The sequence below is a fragment of the Cyanistes caeruleus genome, chromosome 1 (assembly GCF_971803275.1).
Source record: "Cyanistes caeruleus chromosome 1, bCyaCae1.hap1.1, whole genome shotgun sequence".
NCBI lineage: Eukaryota > Metazoa > Chordata > Aves > Passeriformes > Paridae > Cyanistes > Cyanistes caeruleus.
This window is the reverse complement of record NC_141701.1, coordinates 43,353,430-43,363,347: the sequence shown is the minus strand read 5'-3', so window position 1 is coordinate 43,363,347 and position 9,918 is coordinate 43,353,430. Positions and strand designations below refer to the sequence as shown.

The following is a 9,918-nucleotide window of genomic DNA, read 5'->3' as shown; positions in this document are numbered from 1 at the left end:
GAATCCATCAGAACACTCACAGCATGGCAGCATTCATTTCAGGATGAGCAGGAAGGAACAATGGAGCCAAAAAATCCTTTATTTCATAATGGTAAGTGTGGAAGTTATTAATACTAAAGATATTTCTTCCCAGAGGTATTATAGGTCTCCTTTATAGGAAGAAAGAGATGATAAATCTCAGAGGCGCTCACCTACCGACTGTGAGAAGGCTCTCAGGATGTTGTACACACTGGTGTGCTAATAATGCATCACAGGAGATCTTTTACAATCATCAGGAATTTGGATGAGAAGAAAGTATTTAGTTTTACTGTATATCTGGTATCAAGATTAATATAAGAAAAAGGCCATGCTTTTATGTTGTGCAAGGGTTCTATATGTAGCCAGTGTTGGCTTAAGGTCTGAACAGGCATTGTCCTACTATTGTAGGACTGTCCTCCTCACAGGAGATGCATAAAAATAACAACTGGAAATGCCTGCCTACAGCTTCTTAATGAGCAGTCACCGCTAATAATTCAGTCAGTTCAGCAGCTGCTGATTTTTCCATGTGTGTTGGGTTTGTGTGGTAAAGTTCTGGCAATGTAGGGCTACAGGATCACAGAATCACAGAATGAACTCAGAATAAATGAGAAAAACAGCTCTGCAAACATCAAGGTCAGTGAAGAAGCAGGTGAAGAAAGTAGTCCAGGTGATGGAGCAGAAATTCCCCTACAGCCCATGGAGGTTCATGTTGGAGCAGATATCAGCCTGTGAAGAACCCCATGTTGGAGCAGGTGGATGCCTGAGAGGAGGCTGTGAACTTGTGGGAATCCTGCACTGGAAGAGACTGCATGAAGGACCTGTGGACCTGTGGAACTGTGGAGAAAGGAGCCCACAACAGACCAGGTTGCTGGCAAGATTTCTAATTCTGTGCAGAATCCATGCTGGAGCAGTCTGCTCCTGAAGGACTACACCCTGTGGAAAGGATCCATGCTGGAGCAGTTTGTGAAGAGCTGAAGCCCATGGTAAGGACTCATGCAGGACAATTTCATGGACAACTGTCTCGTTGTCTCCAGTGGAACATTGTCTACGCTGGAACAGGGGAAGAATGTGAGGAGTCCTCCTGCTGAGGAGGAAACAGCATCAGAGACAATAGGTGATGAGCTGACCACAGTTTATCTCCCATTCCTCATCTCCTTGTGCTGCTCTGTGGAAAGAAGTAGGGAAAATCATAAATCAGTCATAAGCTCAGGAAGAAGGAAAGGATGGGGAGAAGGCGTTTTTAATATTTATTGTGCTTCTCAAAGCCCTGGTAGGGATTATGTTTTTAATAAATTCAACTGAAATCTCCTTGTTCAGTTCATAGAGTGATCTTTCCCAGTCCTTATCTCAACTCATGAACGCATTGTTATATTTTCTCTCCCCTGTCCAACTGAGAAGTGAAGTGGGTGGCTTGGCGGGTACTTGGCATGCAGCCAGGGTCAACACACTACACTTGCAAAAAAAGCTTAAAGAACAATAAAATCCAAAAACTAACACTGTAGTCAAATTAAAAAAAAAATAAAAAGAAGTTTAATAAAAATTAGTTTATTAAAGCCTTTATGGTCCAACATCTAAAAATAAAATTGTAAGCCAAAGGGAGATTACTTACAAATACCATATTGGGGGCTTAAAAGACATGTTAGCCAAGTATTGGAAATATATAAATAAAAATCAATGCCACTAACAGAAAGGGAACTATTAGAAAGACAAAAAGTCAACAATATGTCTAAAAGAGAAAAACTGAAAACTGAACTTTGCTTATTTAAATATAAAAATGCAATCAGACAAGGTAAATAAGAGCATTTGGAAAAACATGCAAGGGATATAAACATAAAAGAGACATAAAAAATTTTTTCAAACACATCTGACAGGAAATCTGCTAAAGACAAAGTAAGGCAAACAGATGATCAGAAGGACTTAGAGATAAACGTACCATGAACATTCAGAAAACAAAGTATGGTAAGGGGAAAAAAGAACCCAAATTCCAAAACAGATAAAATCTGTAAAGTCCTAAGAAGCAATCTCATATTATTGAATTATTATTGAATAATTCTTTAATTATTGAATTACTATAACAAAAAGAATTTGCTTCCAAATGGAAAAGTTGATGCACAGGAGAGGAATCAGCATGACCAGGCAGCAGTGCCTCAAAATTAATCAGTTCTCTGAAGAATTCAATTAGAATGTGGGAAAGGATAAATGGGTGATACAGCCTGCTTGGACTCTTAAGTGGTATTTGATAAATACATTTTAATAAAAAGATGTAAGACAGAAAATAAGCAGGGGCTTTATCTGAAACACCTCTAAAATCCTAACAATCCTTAAATACTTAAACCGTAAGATTCCCCTGACTGAATGGCGGAACATTCATTTGTGTAAATATTTCAGCACACAACACTGGCCTCCAAAATACCCTTGTGTCACTGAGCACCACCCTCTGGGTTTGGCTATTTAGCTAATTTTCACTCCACCTCATCTAGCCCTTGGATCAGTAGCTTGTCTGTGAGGATCTTAATGGGAGACAGAGTGAGTCCAGGCAGGCAATACCCACTGTTCTCCCCCTGTCTACCAGGCCAGCCATTTCTGCTTGGTAACTGGTCAAGTACAGCATTTCTTTGGTGAATCCATGCACACTACCCATGACGACTTTCTTGCCTTTGTGAAACATGCCTGGAAAATGCTTTGCAGGATTAGCTGCTCCATCACTTTTCTGTGGACTGAGGCAAGGCTGACTACCCTGTAGACCCCTAATTTCTCGTTCTTGCCTTTCCTGAACACAGGGGTGACGTTTTCCTTCCTCCAGTCCAGAAGCACTTCTCCCAGTCACAATCTTCCTCAGCACTCCTGGGTGCATCCCATCAAGGCCCATGGAATTATGAATGTCCTGTTTGAATAAGTACTGCTTGATCTGATTGCCTTCCACAAAGGGTGTGCATTCCTTTCTCCAGCCTTTCCCCTTGGTCTAGCAGAACAGACTGGTGCAAAGAAAGAATTCAGTACTGCAGCCTTTTCCTGTGCCATCAGGTTCCCTGCCCCAAGCACCAGTGCGCTCACTTTTTCTGTAGTCTTCCTTTTGTGATGTCTGCACTTACGGAAGTCCTTCTTGTCTTCAATATCTCTTGCCTCATTCAATTCCACTTTGGCTTCAACTTTTCCAGCTGCATCTCTGCATGCTCATACAGTGTTGATGTATTTCTCCTAGGTTACCTGTCCCCAGTTCCACTTTCTATATTCCACCTTCTATATTCTTCCTTTTTGCATCTGAGTTCTGCCTGGAGCTCCTTGTTCATCCATGCAAGCCTCCTGGCATTTTTGCCTGACTTCCTACTCATTAGAATGGACAGCTCTTGTGTTTGAAGGAGACAATATTTGAATACTAAACAGCTTTCTTTGGCCCCTCTTCCCAAATATAATATAAAACTATCAATTTTGAATGAGAAGAAAGTGTCAAGGACAGCCCTTTTATCTGAAAGTGCTAAATTGGTCAAAGAGTCACAGTTCATCTCTTTTACAATAAATGGCCACGTATAGGATATTTCATACCAGTGCAGTTCTATGTTAATTAGGTATATGGCTGATAAGTTCAAATTACAAGTTACTATTTCCAGAATTCTTAGGTCATGTAAAACAATTTACTTGCATAAAAGCAAAATACTTTCAGTAGAAGTGAACTCTTTAACAGAAGCAAACTTAAAATACTACTCAAATTACAGTGTTGGATTACACAGAAAAAGCCCACAGCAACTTAGCGTCCCTGCCCAAAATTCAAGCAACAAAAAGCACAAAGGAAGAGAACAAAACACATGGCCTATACAGACAGCACACCTAACCTGTCCAATAGGCACTGCACAGGCACTGCACAGGCTGGGAGTTGGGAATTTCCATGCACCAGCTGGGAATCGAACCCAGGTCACAAGAATGGGAACCTTGCATGATACCACTACACCACTGGTGCTTCCCTGCAGCCTCCTCTCATTCAGTGTCATTTCACTCCAACCATCAAACCCAGGTCACAAGAATGGGAACTTTGCATGATACCACTACACCACTGGTGCTCCTCTGCAGTCTCCTCTCATTCATCATTATTTCACTCCAATCCACCCCAAGGCATCTATAAACAAGAACCTCAGTTACCCTGCCTCAGAGGCAGGTCATAATGAGGGCTATGCAGGAAAAAGAGTTTTCTTACCAGAAAAAAAATTACCTGAAGAACATAACACATATCCTAAGATACTGGCAAAAGGTCACTGGACAACTAACTACCCCCTTTTCCTAGGGAAGTTTTGAAAGAGTAAACATGGAAAACACTAAAATAGTCTGGTGTTCGTTTCTTAAAATGTGTATAAATAGTCAGTCTTCTTTTGGTGAAGGCAAAGACTAAATGTCTTCAAAGATTCCTTCCAAAATATCTATGGTTATAAAAAGACTTAAATTTCAAAACAGTAAAGCCAAGACAGTAATTCGTCTCAACAGTGCAGAGTAAGCAGATGTGTGCTGAAGCTGGAAAGAAATGAAAGGAACCAAGCAATGATTTTTCCATTCTGACTTCCTATACCTTTCATGTGGAGCAAAATTGTTTTGATCCATACATGGCTACCCATGACTCTGGAAGTCAAAGCACTCTAGGCATGGATGCAAGAAAAACATAAATATTCCAGGCAGAAAAGCAAGTGGACTGCAGCTGAAAGAAGTTCTTTGGTGCGATGTGTTCCATGCTCCATTTCATGTACAGGTGTTGAAATTTTTATCACAGCTTCTGCAGCTTACTCAGGAACTCTGCCCCATTTGAGAAGCATACTAAGTGTTTATTTCTGAAATAAATTTATTAATTTTTAATTTTCAATTAATTAATTAACTAATTGGAATATTTTCTGAAGATTTCACCCATTTAGCAGCTGTACATAGCATGAGGACCTGAGATTTCCTGATCAAATAGTGTCCATAAGATATATCCAGTCTTCATGGGAACTGAGTTAATATCAAATTAAATACACTGCTTTTTCCTCAGCTTCTTTCATTCAAGATATCTAACGTAATATGAAGGAAAGGTAACACAAAGGAAGAAATGAGTGGTAGAGCAAAGAATTTAAAGATTTCTGAGAAGAACAAAATATCCTTCCTCTCTCACAGAGCTTAATGGCATCTCCCCAACTGTATTTATTTACAACTTTTGTTTAAAACAAATTTCTTTTTCAGTCAATAACTCCAGAAAATATAAAAGGAAATTTTCAAATAAAAAGACCTACAAACAACCCTCTTTCTTTGTTCTTGCACTCAGTGACACATAGGAGGAATGGACACAGCTTCTAATTTTTAGTAGAGATTGGCAATTGCTTTCTTCCTCAAGATCTAATATTTTAGATGCTAGATTGGTGGGTTTGAAAGTAGAATTGAGAAAATGTAGCGGTTCCATAAAATAGCATTCCAGAAAGTCCATGTAAGAGTTAACTTAAATTATCATAAGAAAGAAATAAACAGAAATCTGAGATTGTATCAGAAGAAGAATCCTGTTTTTACACTAAAGCAAGATGTCAAAAGCATTTCTTCTGAATGGAATACTGCATTTAGCCTACACTCATTATTTCCTGTGACAAGACTAAATGGCAGTCTGAAAACATATTTCCTTCTCAAAGGATGGTTTCAGATCATCTTTTCAAGATATAAATAGGGCTCCTGGAATCCCTCACTACTGGGAACTTTTCATAATTTGTTATTCTCTGGGACTTGAATCTGAACTTTCACTTGCACTTCTTGAATTCCCAATCCTACAGAAGGACAATGACCAGGACACACTCACAGCAATATTGATTATATATGGAATAAAGAATAATCTGAGGATTTCTCTTGAGAACGTCCCCAGTCTTTCCATGATCTCTGTAAAGTTTTAGTGTACAACATGGTCTCAATGCTTCTCGTATCTGCTTTCTGAGAACTCACCTCTTAATCCTATTTGTCTACAAATTCTTACAAACCTGAGTTTCCTCTTTCAGCTTGTCAGTTAATACTTCCAAAACAGGTAAGATCTCTCTCCATTATTACAGGTATGATGAAATAAAAACTCTGTCACTCAAGAAAGATATCAATGAAATTGAAAATAATAAATTTGGAAAGCTGTCACTAATTTTAAAATGTTCTAATAATCCCAATAAGTAGTTCCATCAACATCAGAACTAACGAAGCCTGGTTTATTACCCATTTGTGTCCCGTCATTGATTTACATTGGTGTGTTAAGGTATGAGCTCTGACTTGGACCATTAATAAGGACTCTAGACATAACTCCTCCTTTCTTTCATCTTTTTATCTTTCTTTTATCTTTTTATCCCCTCCCTTCTCCCACACCTCTTGTATATTTTTGGGATCTAGTAAGGAATGTTCACATGCTGACAGGATGTGTTTATGTCATCAATTTCTGCAAAATTTGTAATAATCTAATTATTTTCAAAAACTTTTTATTTTCAGATGACTTTATTGAAACCAATCAATAAAATCCAAAGTTTCTGGGGGAATAAAGATGATAACCTGTCAGAAAAATAAAACCAGCATACAAGCAGAGTTCAAAGGAAGAGAGAATTAAAAAAAATGTGATTTTTTTCTTCACTGAGAATATTATGTACAATGTTGTTTAAGGTATAAATGTTTGGGATCAATAAACTGAAAAGCTATAAAATATATGTGCATATCTTAAAAGAATTCACAGAAAACAGAGAAAAATAGTATTTCAGAGTCTATATTTATAACCACCATAAATAGAAAAAACATCATAAAAGCTTTTACCAAAATGTTTCGGGGACTGAAGTTTCTGTTAAAAAAAAAGTAATTTCAGAATCTTCCTCATTTTCAAGGTACAAATTTTATTTTTTGCATAATTTTAGATAATTTTATGTCAAGTAAAATAAAAAAGTTAGCTGATAAATTTAAGCCTGAAACAATTTGAAATTGTTGAAATGTGATTTTAGAGACAGACTTACAATAAAAGTAAAATTCATTTTGTGGGCGTGTTTTAAGTGTAAAAACAAAGTTTTCATCCTATATTTATATTGCTGGCATTACCTATTTCTTATTTTTTGCACAAATTCTCTATTTTTTCCCCTCATGTTCTTAATTTTTACATTTCAAACTCTTCAATGCTTCATTAATATTTAGAATCCTTTGATTTATGGCCAGTAGATTGCTTTCCTTAATGGATTTCTAATGAACATTAAACCATTAAGACACCTTAACATAAGCTGAAATTATTTCAGGCCAGCACAGAAGACACAAGTATGCAAGTATTTTTAATTCCTTTACATAAAAAAAGAGTGCTGCTTCTTTTTTATCATTTAAGAAGCAGTATCTGATAATTTCATACTCTCATCTCCTTGGGCTGCCATTTTGTTATTCAAATATTCTATACAAAAAATATTTTTAAAGTAAGCAATACAAATTTCCAATGTTTCTTTGTGATAATTAAACAACATTTTGAAAAAAATAAATTTAAAAGGAAGACTATTAAAGAGCAATTAGGGATGTTTTATGATATAGTGGGCATTTGCACTCTGCCCTTGCAGTGTATCCTGGCAGAGTCTTTAGGTTTCAGAGTCCCAGTGAGGGCACACTCACAGCCTGCTAATTCATACATGACGTATGTTGTATAACTAAGCAGAATATCTCAGGTTTTTCTCAGCCTTAAGATTTTCCTCAATAGCTCAGAATCCCTCTGTATTCATTCGAATCATGCAGAGATTCATTGAATCACAGAACGGTTTGGGTCAGGAGGGACCTTAAGGATCATCTGCTTCCAACTCTCTTTTCCAGAGAAAGGAACACCTTCCACTAGATCAGGTCACTCAGAGCCCCATACAACCTGGCCTTGAACACTCTCAGGGATGGAGAATCCATAACTTCTCTGCTCTAATCAATGATGGATCAATCACTGGAGCTTAAGGAAAATGGGGAAGCAACCATCTAGAGGATAAGGAAATAATTTCAAGTGACTTTAGATGGATAAATGTGTAACTGTTCACATGAAGCCTAGTAAACTTTGTTTTCTTCCCTCTCCTTCCTCTGCAGAAGTTGAAACAGTATCAAATCCCTGCAGAACTTAGCTATACATTTCATACAGTGGTGAGAGTCCAACTGGAATACGACCAGACAACAAGCATGTTTTTTGGTCTAGTAGTACCAAAGCTGATAATAAAAGTTTTACAGAATAATACATGTGGGAAAATCAGGGCAGAATTAAGATGCAGGTACTATAATGGCATGTAATTTCCCACTGTTATCTCAATCATCTGATGAAAAACAGATTTACATAAGAACCTTTGTGAGTATGTCCCACCTAAGGAGGGACTTACTGTCCTGGCCAGATGTCACAGCTCTGTTGTACTCCTCTAGGGTTTTGGCAATTGTCCTTGGATGGCTGTACCTTCCTAAATAGCTGGAGACAGAAAGTCCCAACCTGGATGGTTAAGAATTGTAAAGCATAGTCTGAGAAAAAACTGCAATGAAGCACCTTTGCTAACCTCGAAAGAGGAGATAAAAAATAAAATTTTTAAACCTGAGAAATATAATTCCCCAGCCCTAGAAATGTTCAAGGTCTGGTTGGATGGAGCTTTGAGGAACCTGGGCTAGTGGGAGGCTCCCTGCCCTCAGCAAAGGGCTGGAACTAGATGGTCTTTAAGGTCCCTTCCAATCCAAACCATTCTACGAGTCTAAACATAGTTCAGGTGAAGTGTGAGAAAGACAAAGAGTTCTCTATATCTTCAGGGGAAAAAAAACCTCAACTGATTAAGTATGAGCAAAATGTCCTAGTTTTTCAATTGCTACTACACAGGAAAAACATTATTCAGAAGTGTTTTTCACTCTTTCAAGGCTTTTAGAGCAAACATTTTGACAGGAATTACTTGAGATTGTGTCACACTGTGCAGGTAATTAATGAAGACAAAAGCAAAAAAGAGTAATAGTTAAGTATGAGAACAATTTCATGAGAAGGGATTCTTCTAATCTTTGAAAAACAAAGCCCATGTAGACACAGAAAAAAGGTTTAATCCATACAGATGCCTTTTGTAATGTAAATCTGAGCAGTGTAATAAAAAGAAAATTCAGAGTTGTCCTTACAGTGTCAAAAGTTGTAACACTCCTAATGGATCACATATAAAATTTAAAATCAGCAAGAATTAACACAAGAAAAAAGAGACAGGAAAAACAATGGTGAAAAACATTAGTTCAACATCACTTATCCTGTCTTCAAACTTACTGGTGTTTGTGACAATTGTCATGTTCTAATTTGGGTCTGATTCAAACCCCACTGAAGCCACTGAAAACAATCCAAATATTTTCCTGATCTTCAAAATAACTAAATTACCTCTGAAATATTTCTATGATGATGAGGACAACTTTGAGCTTTGTGAATATCCACTATTATTTATAAATATGTATTCAGTTTGTTGATTTAACCATGTTTTTGAAGGAAATTGTCAATAACAAATCAGCTTTTTGCTAAACTTAATTTGGCTTGCCTTTAGATGGTCACCTTAAAGAGAAGCTCCATGCTCCACCTTATCTCTGTTGTGCATGTCTGTCTTTGTCTTGTCTTCGTCTTAATAACCAAGTAGTACTTGCTGAGGTATGCCTGGTCATCAAACCCAGATGGAAATATATTTTGGGGATTTTTTTAAAAGATCCTGGGCATTCTTGGTATATTCAGCTTCTCAGAAATCCTCCATCCGTATTCTGGATTCCACTGGATCCTTAGCAGGACCTAAGTGTCAAGATGGACAATCCACAATGGTACTGAGAATGTACAAGAGAATGAATTTCATATTTATTTACGTTTGTATACATACCCATATATATACATACAATTAAAAAAATAACAGGTTCTGTTGTGGACATCTAAATCCTGGTCTAGGCATTTTCTAC

General features: G+C 37.3%; 1 non-coding gene across 1 annotated transcript; it reads right to left on the bottom strand.

Annotated features, from left to right (window-relative positions):
• Nucleotides 1-3,902: 3,902 nt before the first annotated feature.
• Nucleotides 3,903-3,973, bottom strand: TRNAG-CCC (transfer RNA glycine (anticodon CCC)). Its single transcript has one exon. It is a non-coding gene; the product is annotated as a tRNA-Gly (tRNA).
• Between the last annotated feature and the right edge of the window lie 5,945 nt (nucleotides 3,974-9,918).